General features: G+C 36.1%; 1 protein-coding gene across 1 annotated transcript in view; it reads right to left on the bottom strand.

Annotated features, from left to right (window-relative positions):
• Window positions 1–14,295, bottom strand: part of LOC146895030 (uncharacterized) — a 100,154-nt gene that overhangs the window by 64,289 nt on the left and 21,570 nt on the right. The gene's annotated exons all lie outside the window — the stretch shown is intronic.

The following is a 14,295-nucleotide window of genomic DNA, read 5'->3' as shown; positions in this document are numbered from 1 at the left end:
AAGAAAACGAATAACTAACACATTGGAGATTTAACAGCACACCTGAAAGCTCTAGAAAAAAAAGAAGCAGATTCACCCAGGAGGAGTAGAAGACTGGAAATAATCAAACTGAGGGCTGAAATCAACAAAATAGAAACACAGAAAACAATACAAAGGATCAATGAAACAAAAAGCTGGTTCTTGGAGAAAATCAACAAGATTGACAAACCCCTTGTCAAAGTAACCAAAAGGCAGAGAGAGAACATGCAAATTAATAAGATTAGAAATGAAAAGGGGATATAACCACAGACACAGAGGAAATACAGGGAATAATTAGATCTTACTACAAAAGCCTATATATCACAAAGTTAGAAAATGTACAAGAAATGGACTTGTTTTTAGATAAGTACCATTCACCAAAGTTAAATCAAGACCAGGTGAACTTTCTAAATAGACCTGTTAGTAGCGAAGAAATAGAAGCTGTTATCAAAAACTTACCTACCAAAAAAAGAGCAGGATCAGATGGTTTCAATGCAGAATTCTTCCAGAACTTCAAAGAAGAGATAATACCTATACTCCTTAATGTATTTCACAATATAGAAACAGAAGACTCATTGCCAAATTCTTTTTATGAAACTACAGTTACCCTGATACCAAAATCACACAAAGACACAACTAATAAAGAGAATTACAGGTCTATCTCACTCATGAATATTGACGCAAAAATTCTCAATTAAATACTGGCAAACCGAATCCAAGAACACATTAAAAAAAACTATCCGTTGTGATCAAATAGGCTTCATCCCAGAGATGAAGGGCTGGTTCAACATATGTAAATCTATCAATGCAATCCATCATATAAATAAACTGAAAGAAAAAAACATATGATCATTTCATTAAATGCTGAAAAAGCATTTGACAAAATTCAACACCCATATATGATAAAGGTGTTGGAGAGATTGGGGATACATGGATCACATATAAATATAATAAAAGCTATTTACAGCAAGCAGACAGTTAACATCAAATTAAATGGAGAGAAACTCAAAGCCATTCCACTAAAATCAGGAACATGACAAGGCTGTTCACTCTCACCAGTCCTCTTCAATACAGTGCTTGAAGTTCTAGCAATAGCAATAATACAACATAAGGGGATGAAAGGGATTCAAATTCGAAAGGAAGAAGTTAAACCCTTGTTATTTGCAGATGATATGATAGTATACATTAGCAACCCCAAAAACTCTACCAAAGAATTCGAACAGCGATAAACACATTTAGTAATGTGTCAGGGTACAAGTACATCTCGAAAAAATCAGTTGCCCTCCTATACACAAAGGATAAAGAAGCAGAGAGGGAAATCAGGGAAACTTCACCTTACATGATAGCAACTAATAGCATAAAATATCTTGTGATAACTCTAACCAAGATAGTAAAAGACCTATTTGACATGAACTTTAAGTCTTTGAAGAAAGAAATTGAGGAAGATACCAGTAAATGGAAAGACCTTCCTTGCTCTTGGATTGGGAGAATCAACATAGTAAAAATGGCAATTCTACCAAAAGCAATATTTAGATTCAATGCAATCCCAATCAAAATCCTATCAAAATTCTCCACAGACCTTAAGAGAATAATAATTAACTTCATATGGAAAAACAACAAACCCAGGATATCCAAAACAATTTTATACAATAAAGGAACTTCTGGAGGCATTACCATCCCTGACTTCAAACTCTATTACAGAGCTACAGTATTGAAAACAGCTTGGTATTGGAATAAGTACAAAGAAGTCGACCTATGAAATCGAATAGAAGACCAAGATATTAACCCACAAACCTATGAATACCTGATTTTCGACAAGGGAGCTAAAGGTATACAAGGGAAGAAGAGAAGCATCTTTAACAAATGGTGCTGGCATAACTGGATGTCAATCTGTAGAAGAATGAAAGTAGATCCATTTCTATCACCATGCACAAAACTCAAGTCCAAATGGATTAAAGACCTCAACATTAATTTGACCACTTTGAACCTGATTGAAGTGAAAGTGGGAAGCAGTCTACAAGACATAGGCACTTCCTAGGTAGAACCCCAGCAGCACAGACAATATAGAATCAATGAATAAATGGGGCCTACTGAAACTGAGAAGCTTCTGTAAAGCAAAGGACACTGTCAGTAACACAAAAAGGTTACCTTCCGATTGGGAGATCTTCACCAACCCTTCATCAGACAAAGATCTGATCTCCAAAATATACAAAGAACTCAAGAAACTAGACACTAAAACTCTAATTAACCGAATTTAAAAATGGGGTACTGAACTGAACAGAGAATTCTCAACAGAAGAAGTTTGAATGGCCAAGAGACACTTAAGGTCTTGATTAACCTCCTTAGCCATCAGGGAAATGTAAATCAAAACAACTTTGAGATACCATCTAACACCTGTCAGAACAGCTAAACTCAAAAACACCAATGATAGCCTATGCTGGAGAGGATGTGGAGTGAGGGGAACACTCATCCTTTGTTGGTGGGAATGAAAACTTGTGCAGCCACTGTGGAAATCAGTGTGGTGGTTTCTCAGGAAACTGGGAGTCAACCTCTCTCAGGACCCAGGAATTTCATTCTTGGGAATATACCCAAGAGATGCCCTATCATACTACAAAATCATTTATTCAACTATGTTCATAGCAGCACTATTTGTAATAACAAGAACCTGGAAAAAACCTAGGTACCCCTCAATAGAAGAATGGTTAAAGAAGGTGTGGAACATATACACATTAGAGTTTTCCTCAGCGGTCAAAAACAATGACATCTTGAATTTTGCATGCAAATGAATGGAAATAGAAAACGCATTACTGAGCGAGGTAACTCAGACCCAAAAAGAGGAATATGGTATGTACTCACTCATTAGTGGATTCTAGCCATAATTAAAGGTCTTTGAGCCTATAATTCGTGATCCTAGAGAAGCTAAACAAGAAGGAGAACCTGAAGAAAATCATATAGTTATCTTCCAGGATGTTGGAAGTAGACAAAATTGTCAGGTAAATTTGGGTGCACAGGTGGTGGGGGTGTGGAAGGAAGGGGAGATGGTTAGAGAGAAGGGAGAAGAGGAGGATGGGGGATAGCTTGGGGGAATAGAATGTGGGGAAGGGAGGAAGGATGGATATGGGGGCAGAGAAGTATATATCTCAACTAAGGGAGCCATTTTAGGGTTTGCAAGAGACTTGCTGGAGGGGTTCTCAGGCCCAAGGAGAGGTCACTAGATTCTTCCCTGGGCAACAGAGGAGAGGGTGCCTGAACTGGCTTTGGCCCATAACCATACTGATGAATATTTTGCATACCACCATAGAACCTTCATCTGGCGATGGATGGAGATAGAGACAGAGACACATATTGGAACACTGGACTTAACTCCCTAGGTCCAAATGAGAAGCAGAAGGAAGGAGAACATGAGCAAGAAAGGCAGGACCAGAGGGAACCTTCATCTGATGATAGATGGAGATAGAGATAGAGACTCACATTGGAGCACTGGACTGAGCCCCCAAGGTCCAAATGAGGAGCAGAAGGAGGGAAAATGTGAACAAGGAAGTTAGGACTGTGAGGGGTGCATTCACCCACTGATACAAGGGGACTGATCTAATGAGAGCTCACCAAGGCCACCTGGACAGGGACTGAATGAGCATGTGATCAAACTGGATTCTCTGAATGTGGCTGACATGGGGTCTGTCTGAGAAGCCATTAATAATGGCACTGGGACTTGTTTCGTCTACATGTACTGGCTTTTTGGTATCCTAGTCTGTTTTGAGGCTCACCTTCCCAGATCTAGAGGGAGGTAGGAGGAACTTGAACTTCTCACAGGGCAGGAAACCCTGACTGCTTTTAGGACTGGAGAGGGAGGAGAAGAGGGAGTGGGGGTAGTGGGAGGGTATTGGGAGGAGAGGAGGAAGTGGAAATTTTTATAAATTAATAATAATAATAATAAAGTAATACTGGTCTAAATTATGAATTACATGTGGAGAATGAGTCAAAAAATCCAGTAGGACAGAGTAAACGCATATTTTGGCAGACATCTATTAACGATAAAAGAGCAAAGCTAAGAGTCTGTATAGTTTGCATTTTTATTGAAGGATCATTAGATACAGGTGTAGATGTAAGTATCATTACTCCAGAATCTTGGCATCCGAATTGGCCTCTTCAAGAGGTAGATGTTCAGTTCCTGGGAATTGGAACTCTATCTCGTGTAAAACAAAGCACAAGATGGTTGAATGCATAGGGACTGAAGGGCAAATAGGAAGACTAAGGCCATATATAGCCAATATTTCAATAAATTTATGGGGCCGTGACCTGCTACAGCAATGGAATACCCAGATTAACATTCACGTAGTTCCAGGAACTCACAATTCTGGGAAGGATATAATGAGGTATTATGGAAAAAGATCACCAGCCATTCAGGCTGTACAAGAACATACAGCAAATAGCAAACCTTTAGAGGTATCAAGAGACCTACCTTTAAAATGACTAACTGAGAAGCCAATATGGATAAAGCAGAGGCCTCTAGCTGAAGATAAACTACAGGCTTTGGAACACTTGGTACAAGAGCATCTAGATGCTAACCATATTGAAGAATTAACCAGCCCTTGGAATTCTCCTGTGTTTGTTGTAAAAAGAAATCTGGTAAATGGAGAATGGTGACAAATCTAAGAGCTGTCAACAAGGTAATTCAACCTATGGGTCCGCTACAATCTGGAATTCCTTTGCCTTCTCTATTACCAAGAGGATGGCCTCTTATAGTTATTGATTTGAAAGATTATTTTTTCACTATATCTTTTCAAGAAAAGGATAGAGGAAAAGTTGCCTTCACAGTGCCTACTTATAATAATTCTTACCCTACTAGGAGATATCAATGGACTGTCCTCCCACGGGGGATGCTCAATGGTCCCTCATTGTGCCAATATTTTGTTAATAAGCCATTGGAAATAATTCATAAGCAATTTCCCTGGTCAATAATTTATCATTACATGGATGATATTTTGTTATCAGATTCAAATACAGATACCTTACAAAAAATGTTTGAAGAAGTAAGGAAAGTCTTGCCTAAATGGGGATTACAAATTGCCCCTGAACAGATTCAAAGAGGAGATTCTATTAATTACCTAGGTTACAGAATAGGATTAGAGAAAATTCAAACACAAACGGCAAAAGTTAGGAGAGACCGGTTATGGACTCTTAATGGCTTCAAAAGATTGTTAGGAGATATTTCCAGTCTATGACCAGCTGTTGGGATGACACCTGATCTAATAGTTCATTTAAAGAAAACCTTAGCTGGTGATGAAGATTTGAATAGTTCCAGGAAATTGACAGCTGAAGCAGAAAAGGAACTGACAATGATTGAGGAAAAATTACAGGAGGCACATGTGGGTAGGGTGAACCTAAATCTTAGTTCCATCCTAGTCATACTGCCTTTCAGAATTTCTCCTACAGGGATTTTAATGCAGAGGGATGATATTATTTTAGGGTGTATATTTATATCTCATAAACCAAGTAAAAAATTAAAAACTTATGTGGAAAAAGTCTCTGAATTAATTATAAAAGGTAAATTGAGTGTTTCTCAACTAGCCGGTATAGACCCAGCAGAAATTACAGTGTCTTTTACTACTGAGGAAACAAGAAAGTTATGGGAAGATAATGAACCATGGCAAAGATCTTGTGCTATTTTTTTGGGAGAAATTAACAGCAACTAAGCCAAAAGTGATAGACTTAACCTCATAAAGAGAACTTCTTGGATTCTTCCTAGAATTGTATGTAATGCTCCAATAACTGGAGCCCAGACATTTTATACAGATGCAAATAAATCAGGGAAAGTAGGTTATAAATTGGAAGAATTGAGTAAGGTAGAACAAAGCCCTTATAATTCTGTCCAGAAGGCAGAATTATATGCCATTCTTATGGTGCTAAGGGATTTTAAGGAACCTCTTAATATAGTTACAGATTCAAAATATTCAAAAAGAGTTATATTGCATATTGAAACCGCTGAATTCATACCAGATGACACAGAGTTGACTTCATTGTTTATCCAGGTACAGGACATAATTAGGAATAGGCTTTGTCCAATGTACATAACACACATTCAGTCCCATACCGGTCTTCCTGGTCCTCTAAGACAAGATAACACTGAAATTGAACAATTATTGATTTGAAGCATGTTGCAGGTCTCAGAATTTCATAAAAAACATCACGTCAATAGTAAAGACTTAAAGAAAGAGTTTTCCCTTACATGGCAAAAAGCTAAGGACATTATAAAGAAATGTCCTACTTGTTATTTCTATAATCAAATTACATTGCCTGCAGGGAGTAACACAAAGGGTACTCAAAGGAATGAAATCTGGCAGATGGATATATTCCACTTTATGGAGTTTGGTAAATTAAAATATGTACACCACACCATAGACATGTATTCAGGATTTCAATGGGCAACTGCCCTGAGCTCAGAAAAGTCTGATTTGGAAATCACACATTTATTGAAAATTATGGCCATCATGGGTATACCTTCACAAATAAAGACAGACAATGGTCCAGCATATGTATCTAAGAAAATGAAATGCTTTTTTGCTTATTATAATATAAAATACATTACAGGTATACCAAATAATCCTACAGGTCAGGCAGTTATAGAAAGATCAAATCATACTATAAAGGATATGCTGAACAAACAGAAAGGGATGAAAGATACCCCCAGAAATAGACTGCATAATGCTTTATTAACCTTGAATTTTCTTAATGCTAATGAGAAAGGAATAACAGCAGCAGAGAGGAATTGGATAATGGAAAAAAAGTCTGACTTAAATCAACCTGTTTATTTCAAAGATGTGCTGACCTCTCAATGTAAGCCAGATGTTCTATGTTGGAGAAAGGGTTTTGCTCTTGTTTCCACAGGAGAAGAAAAATTGTGGATACCATCAAAATTAATAAAGTTTCGATTTGAAGAGGAGAAACCTCTTGGAAATCAGAAATGACAGCTCATCCACAATGATTATAGTCATACAGGTGGTAAGAAAAACATATAGAATGTGGGCAGGATTCTGTTCTTATCACCATAGGAAAACACTCATTTTTGAAAAATTAAGGGACCCTGGATATTTGAATACTGACAGATGGAAAAATAACTGTCCAATAGGGACTATCATGAAAACTGAATAGGTTCTGTAAGAAAAAATACACTAAATCAGATTTCTATATTTATAGAGCTGGTTTTGGAGTTGGACTCTGGCTCAGTCCCTCTCTAATTCCAAGCATGTTGTTCAAAGAAAAACCCAAAGTTTCTGGAGTTTCTGTCTCATGTATAGAGCCATGATATGGGACAGAAATGAATAGGAGTTTAGAAAACATCTTTTTTCTTCATATCTATCATACCTTTCATTAAATGTATCTATCATGCCTTTCATTGAATATATATATATGTCTGTATATGTCTATATGATTAATGTTAAATTTTCCACAATAAACAATGAGTTTTTCCTGCAGTGACATTTAAAGTTTCCAGGAAGAAAATGGGGCCCCATAACAACACTCTCCCTGGTTGATATGACATCAAGATACTGATAAAGCTACTACAAGACCTGTTTTGGGTACCAGCTGCAAAAGGCGGTTCCAATGTGGTTAGCTGAAATGGTGTACATCTTGTACAACATTCTGGCCAGACCTCCACAAATTACTCAGGGACTATTTGCAATTGTAAAAGACATTGATCTTGAAATTTAACCATCATTTTACTTTCACAGGATCCCCCAGAAAGAACATCACCCCCATGACAGCTGTAAGTAATTCTAGAGGATGACATCCCCTCTCCCAGTAAAGTTTGTCCTTGGGTTTTGGGGTCATCCTTTAGGGGTTGGTTAGAATTAGTATATGGCTGAGGGTTGGGGGAGGAATTTTATAAGCTCAGGGATCTTTTTGAAAAAAAAAGAGAAAAAATTGGATAATGGGATAATAGATTGATGCTTGTGAGTTATTGTTTTTAGACAAATATATTGGTATTGATTCTTGTATATTGATACTAAGTTAAATTATATTGACTGTTGTATGCATGCATGATTCTACCTCTGTTTAAAACATGTTTTATGTTTTGATATATATATTGTATCAATATATGTATATTTACCATATTAGAGTGTACAGTTCTACCTCTGATTACGATACTTATATATTGTTAATGTATTGATATATTTATTTTCTGTATTGCAATGTATACTTGTACATTGTTTATATTTGGAAGTCATATTGTCTTCATTTATTGCACAGTTGTTTATTGTCTTAGTCTTTAAGTTAGATAGGTATAGAGAATTATATTTATCAATAGTCATCTATTTTTGTCATTTATAATTAGACTTATCAGGTTCTTTAGATACATAGAGATTATATTCAGTATAGTTAGATAATCTTCAACCTCGTCAAAGAGCTGTAGAAAATGTCCTTTAATCTAACTCAGAGTTCTGTGGTAGTGAGACACAATCACTCCTGGCAACACTGACCTATTCCCGAGAGAATGTAGAGCACCAAAGACACTCCACCTGGAGCCTTTCTTCTTGGCAGAACTGGCCTTTGCGTAAAGAAATGCCCATACCTCAACTACTGACAGAGTTACAGAGTATCCATAAATAGATAAAACAGAACTGTTATATCCTGCCAAGATGGGGTAAGATAGTTTTGAAAAGTTTCTTACCTTTGAAAATGGTATGTCAGTTACACTAGGCCTTAGCCAAAGTTTGTTGCTTCAACGCTGTAAATGTGGCTTTGGATGTTTGCCCAGGTAGCCAGTTGTCTCTGTGATTTGTTACATGTTCTGGAAGTTGTTTGATTGCACTTCCTAATTACTCAGGTGACATTATTTCCCTTCTCAGTTCTTCAATGGGGTTGAAGATTGTATAAATGTAGTTACTTTCCTCTCATGTCTTGGCCAAGTTATTTATTATACAAGACTTAAGAAAGTTAGAATAGGATATTTGTACTTATTGTATATAATTTTGTAGGTTTGTACTTACTGTATATAATTTCATTGCAGACTTAGAACTTTTTTACTTAAACAAAAGGGGGAGGCTCTGCGGGAGCTCTCTCTGTTCCTGCAGCCAATAGCCACTGAGATACCTGCCCATTGGGGCAAAGTCTCTCTCTCTTTAAAAAAGCAGTGGCTGTCCTCCATTCTCTCTCTGGCTTCAGGTTCTGCTTCCGAATCCTAGACTATTTTCCTGATCGCACAGAGGGGCTGTTGTCTGGGATGGTAATCTGTAAGTTTTTTCCCCTTTGAATAAATAACCATTCTATTAATCATAATTCCAAACTGGTATGGGATTGTTTGTGACTTACGCCTTCATTCACATATAAATAGGCAATCATGAACAAGCAGATAATGTTTACAATAAACATGCTCTATGGCCAAATTATCTCCTAATAAAGGAGTAAAGAATAGCCAGGATGGGATTGCCTATTTAAATTGGACTAGGATTTCTTTAACAATTTTTAGCTGCATCACAATCAAAGTCGTCTTATTAAACACATAAAGTTTAAGGACTTGTGGGCATTATGTAAAATTTTTCTCATATAAGCTCTACCTTTTTCTAAAAAATAACATCATCAGAGTGAGCCAAAGAAAATACAAACATTAACAGGTAAATAGCATAATTTTACTATAAAAATGAACAATAAATATATAATTTGTTCAAATTACAATTCTTACAGCATTATTCTAATAAAAAAAAACAAAAATAAATCTGTGACGGAAAAGCTATGAGTCTTTTTCCTCTTCTGTAGTCCAATTTCATTGTTGCATCTATCTCTCAAAGGTAAGTTTAAACTGTCCCAGTATCTGCATAGCACCAAAACCTGTGACCTGAAACACACAGCTACAGCTAATGGATATAATGACAGGCAGGATTGAACATATAAGCATAGGAGAGTTCCCTTGTTAGAAATTCAATATTTATTGACTAAAGCTAACCTTCCCAAATTATACACCCAAAATCTATCCTGCCTTCATTCACATGACATAGATTAACACATGCTAAGAAGTTACAAAATCACTGATCTTGTCACATTTAGATGCTATTTCATAATGGTGACTCCAGAAGCTGTTTGCTTACTGACAGTGTATGCAGTAAACTATTCCTCCTCTTCTGGTCTGAAGGTGGAAGATATGCTCCACATACAAATCCTTTTCCTGTTAATGAAATAGACAGTTGACTATATGACTCGAATTTTTAATTTTAGAGCTCAGTGGTGGTTGAGTTCTTTAATCTAAGAATTTAGTTTAATCCCAAGAAAAACAAGGTCATTGCTCTGGGGAGCAATGGCATGGGATCAAGGCTACCTTATCCAACATACAAAAGTTTGTCTCAGAAACATTTTTCTACAGTGCTGGAGGTATACTGCTATTCTAGAATTAATATGCCTTCCCAGGAATAAATCATTCACACCCTTAAAGTTTAATAGACATGAATTCCTTTAATAACAGTATGCATTCAATAGTGGTGACAACCTGGCCCAGATTTTGCATTCCACATACGCTGTCATCCTGAAGTCTTTTTTTTTAGGTTCAGGCCTGAGGTTGTACATTGAACAGTTTAAATAGGGACAGCAGGATGCAAGTCTAGCCACTTAGGCAGATGGAGATTTACAGATCAAAACTAGCTTTTAGATTATGCATTGTGATTGAAATAAAAATATATCAGTACCTTATTGGAGATAAACTCATATTTGTGGCTATGGTTAAATAGTCAACCATCTTTAAAAGACTTTTATTGTCAGTTCTCTCCTGATCATTCACTGTACTTTTCCCTCATTTTGTGGAGATTTTGGCTTGGAAAATTCTTTAAGCACCAAGTCTAAGTTAGTTTCTGATGCTATCAATCTTCTGAATCATCAAGGCTGAGGTAAAGATGAACTTAGAACAACCAATCACACCTTACTGCTATTAATGGCATTTTCATGGTGCTATGAAAAAAAATAAATATATGAAATATTTTTTTCTTGAAGCTAAAGTCAACTGTGATGTCTAAAGTCTTTACAAAATTATTTTCAGATATAGAATTTTCTTCTGTGTGAGTTTATACCTAGTTCCTGACTTTGAATTGAAACACATAGGCTTTAAAACATTTAGAGCACTAGAAACATGGCTGGACAGTTAAGAAATGTACAATCCCAGGACCAAGGTCTAATTTTTGACAACTTCCTGTAACTTCTGCTAGAAAATCCAAGGGTCTAACATTATCAGACACCAGTATGCACAGTCACATACCCACAGAAAAACACATTGATATCACATAATCACAATTAAAACAACTCTTTAAACATATTTTTACTCATGAATGTTTTTCTCTTGTAAGAATTCATTCCTATAATACAGGTGTTAAGGTACCCAATGGCTTACAGTGTTTTTCTTCAACATGAAGCAATCAGGTAGGCTTGAAGTCTGAGAAATCGATCCTTCTAAGCTAATGGAATAAATCATTTGGGAAGACTTATGAAGTGAGTCAGGTTTCAGGGTCAGGTGTTTCTCTCATTGGCTCTGGATTCAGGAACAAAGTGGGTTTCTTTGTCTTGATTTTAGAGTCAGAATGTATTTCTTTGACTCCAGTTTCAGAGTCAAAATCATGTACTTCACTAGCTCTGGTTTCAGGGTCCAGATGTGTTTTTTTGACTGGCCCATTTTCCCTACACATACGGCTTCATAAATTCACAAATTCATTTTACCATGAGTTTGTAAGTACAAACAGTATAAAAAGGACACCATAATGCTTGAAAATATTGTTAACACTGTCAAATTTATTTCTACAGAAGAAATAGTCTTGTGTTGTAGGCAGAGGATTCTTGTTCATTCCTAGCTGCCCAGACCAGAAAGATTCTATATTAATTAAAACACTACTTAGCCTAGAATTAGCTCAGAATTCTTATTAGCTAACTCTGACATCTTAAATTAACCCATTCCTATTATTTTGTATTTTACCACAAAATTTGTGATTTACCAGTAATGGCATCTGTCTCCTTCAGCAGATACATAGAGTCTGACTCCACTTTCTTTTCTCCACGATCTCTGCTTCGAATTCCTGCCTTGCTCTGTGATGTCCTGTCATAGGCCCAAAGCAGGTACTTTATTAAACAATGGCAACAAAATACATTCACAGCATACAGAGGAGAATCCCAAATCATTGTGTAGCTGATTATAAGTGTTTTGGCTGAAGATCTTACCAAATACTTTATAATAAGAAGTCCTCAGAATCTTTTTCATGTAGTCAATGTCTATTGTAATATGCAAAGATTTTAACAGATTGTTGCACACAAAAGTTTTACTCCTATATAAAGTACAAAACTTTATCACACTGAATACATTTATAGGGTTTCTCTGCAGTATGAATTTTTGTTCATGGTTTAGATTATTCATAAATGCAAATGCTTTACCACACTGATTCCATTCATAGAGTTTATCTCCAGTGTGTGATCTTTTATGCATTTGAAGAGTACTGTGAAGTGCAAAGCCTTTACCACACTCATTACATTCATAGGGTTTCTCTTCAGCATGTGTTAGTTCATCTTTGAATATGACTATGGTAAACAAAGACTTTACTACACTAATTACATACATAATGTTTCTCTCCAGTATGTGTTTTTTCATGCCTGTGAAGATGACTGTGCCATATAAAGGCTTTAGCACATTGATTACATTCATAAGGTTTCTCTCCAGTATGGATTCTTTCATGATTTTGAAGATGACTGTGCTGTGTGAAGGCTTGACAACACTGATTATATTCATAGGGTTTTTTTTTCCAGTATGGGTTCTTTTATGTATTTGGAGAGTATAGTGATGTGCAAAGGCTTTACCACACAGATTATATTAATAGGGTTTATCTCCAGGATGGGTTCTTTCATGACTTTGTAGATTACTGTGATGTGCAAATACTTTACCACACTGATTACATTCATAGGGTTTCTCTCCAGTATGGGTTCTTTTATGTTTTTGAAGACTACTGTGACATGCAAAGGCATTACCACACTGATTACATTCATACGGTTTCTCTCCAGTATGGATTCTTTCATGCCTTTTTAGATGACTGTGCTTTGTGAAGGCTTTACCACATTGATTACATTCATAGGGTTTCTCTCCAGTATGTGTTCTTTTATGTGTTTGGGGAGTGCAATGATATGCAAAGGCTTTACCACACTGATTACATTCATAGAGCTTCTTTCCAGTATGGATTCTATCATGCATTTGTAGATGACTGTGATATGCAAAGGCTTTACCACACTGATTACATTCATAGGGTTTCTCTCCAGTATGGGTTCTTTTATGACTTTGCAGATTACTGTGACATGCAAAGGATTTACCACACTGATTACATTCATAGGGTTTCTTTCCAGTATGGGTTCTTTTATGTGTTTGGAGATTACAGTGATGTGCATAGGCTTTACCACACTGATTACATTCATAGGGTTTCTCTCTAGTATGGGTTCTTTCATGACTTTGTAGATAACTGTGACATGCAAAGGCTTTACCACACTGATTACATTCATATGGTTTCTCTCCAGTATGGGTTCTTTCATGCCTTTGTAGATGACTATGCTGTGTGAAGGCTTTACCACATTGATTACATTCATAGGGCTTCTCTCCAGTATGAGTACTTTGATGCCTTTTAAGATCATTGCAATGTGCAAAGGTTTTACTACACTGATTACATTCATAGGATTTATCTCCAGGGCATGTTCTTTTATGCATTTGAAGATGACTGTGATGTGAAAAGGCATTACCAAACTCATTTCCTTCACAGGGTTTTAATGTAGTATGTGTTTTTTCATGACTGTGAAAATGACTTTCACATGCAAAGGTTTTAGCACATTGAGTATATGCAGAACTTTTCTTTCTAGTTTTACTTTTTTCATGCCTACAATAATAATGGTACATGTGAAAGCATTACTACATTTAATACATTGTTGAATATTTTTATCTGAATAAATTAATTTTACAATTTAGTCCTATTTTAAAGAGGAATTATATGTTAAGGTTTCATCATCATGTTTACAATCTTTTTCCCCTTCATTAAGGCTTGCTTTGCATCTCTGAAGATAACTGATAACAGGCTTTAATACATGGTTCACATTTACATAAAGAATCTTTTTTTCTGTATGAGAATTTTCATGTATTTGAAGAGAACTGAAAAAACTCAGAGCTTTACCACTCTTTTTGTATTCATAACGTTTCCTATACTGTGAGTGATGTTACATTTGCTAAGTGAACTAGGACAAACAGAAGTATTTACACAGTTCTAGTACTCATGGGGCTTT

Source organism: Myodes glareolus, chromosome 22 (assembly GCF_982192425.1).
Source record: "Myodes glareolus chromosome 22, mMyoGla1.1, whole genome shotgun sequence".
In the NCBI taxonomy this organism is placed as follows: domain Eukaryota; kingdom Metazoa; phylum Chordata; class Mammalia; order Rodentia; family Cricetidae; genus Myodes; species Myodes glareolus.
This window is presented reverse-complemented; position numbering and strand designations above follow the sequence as displayed.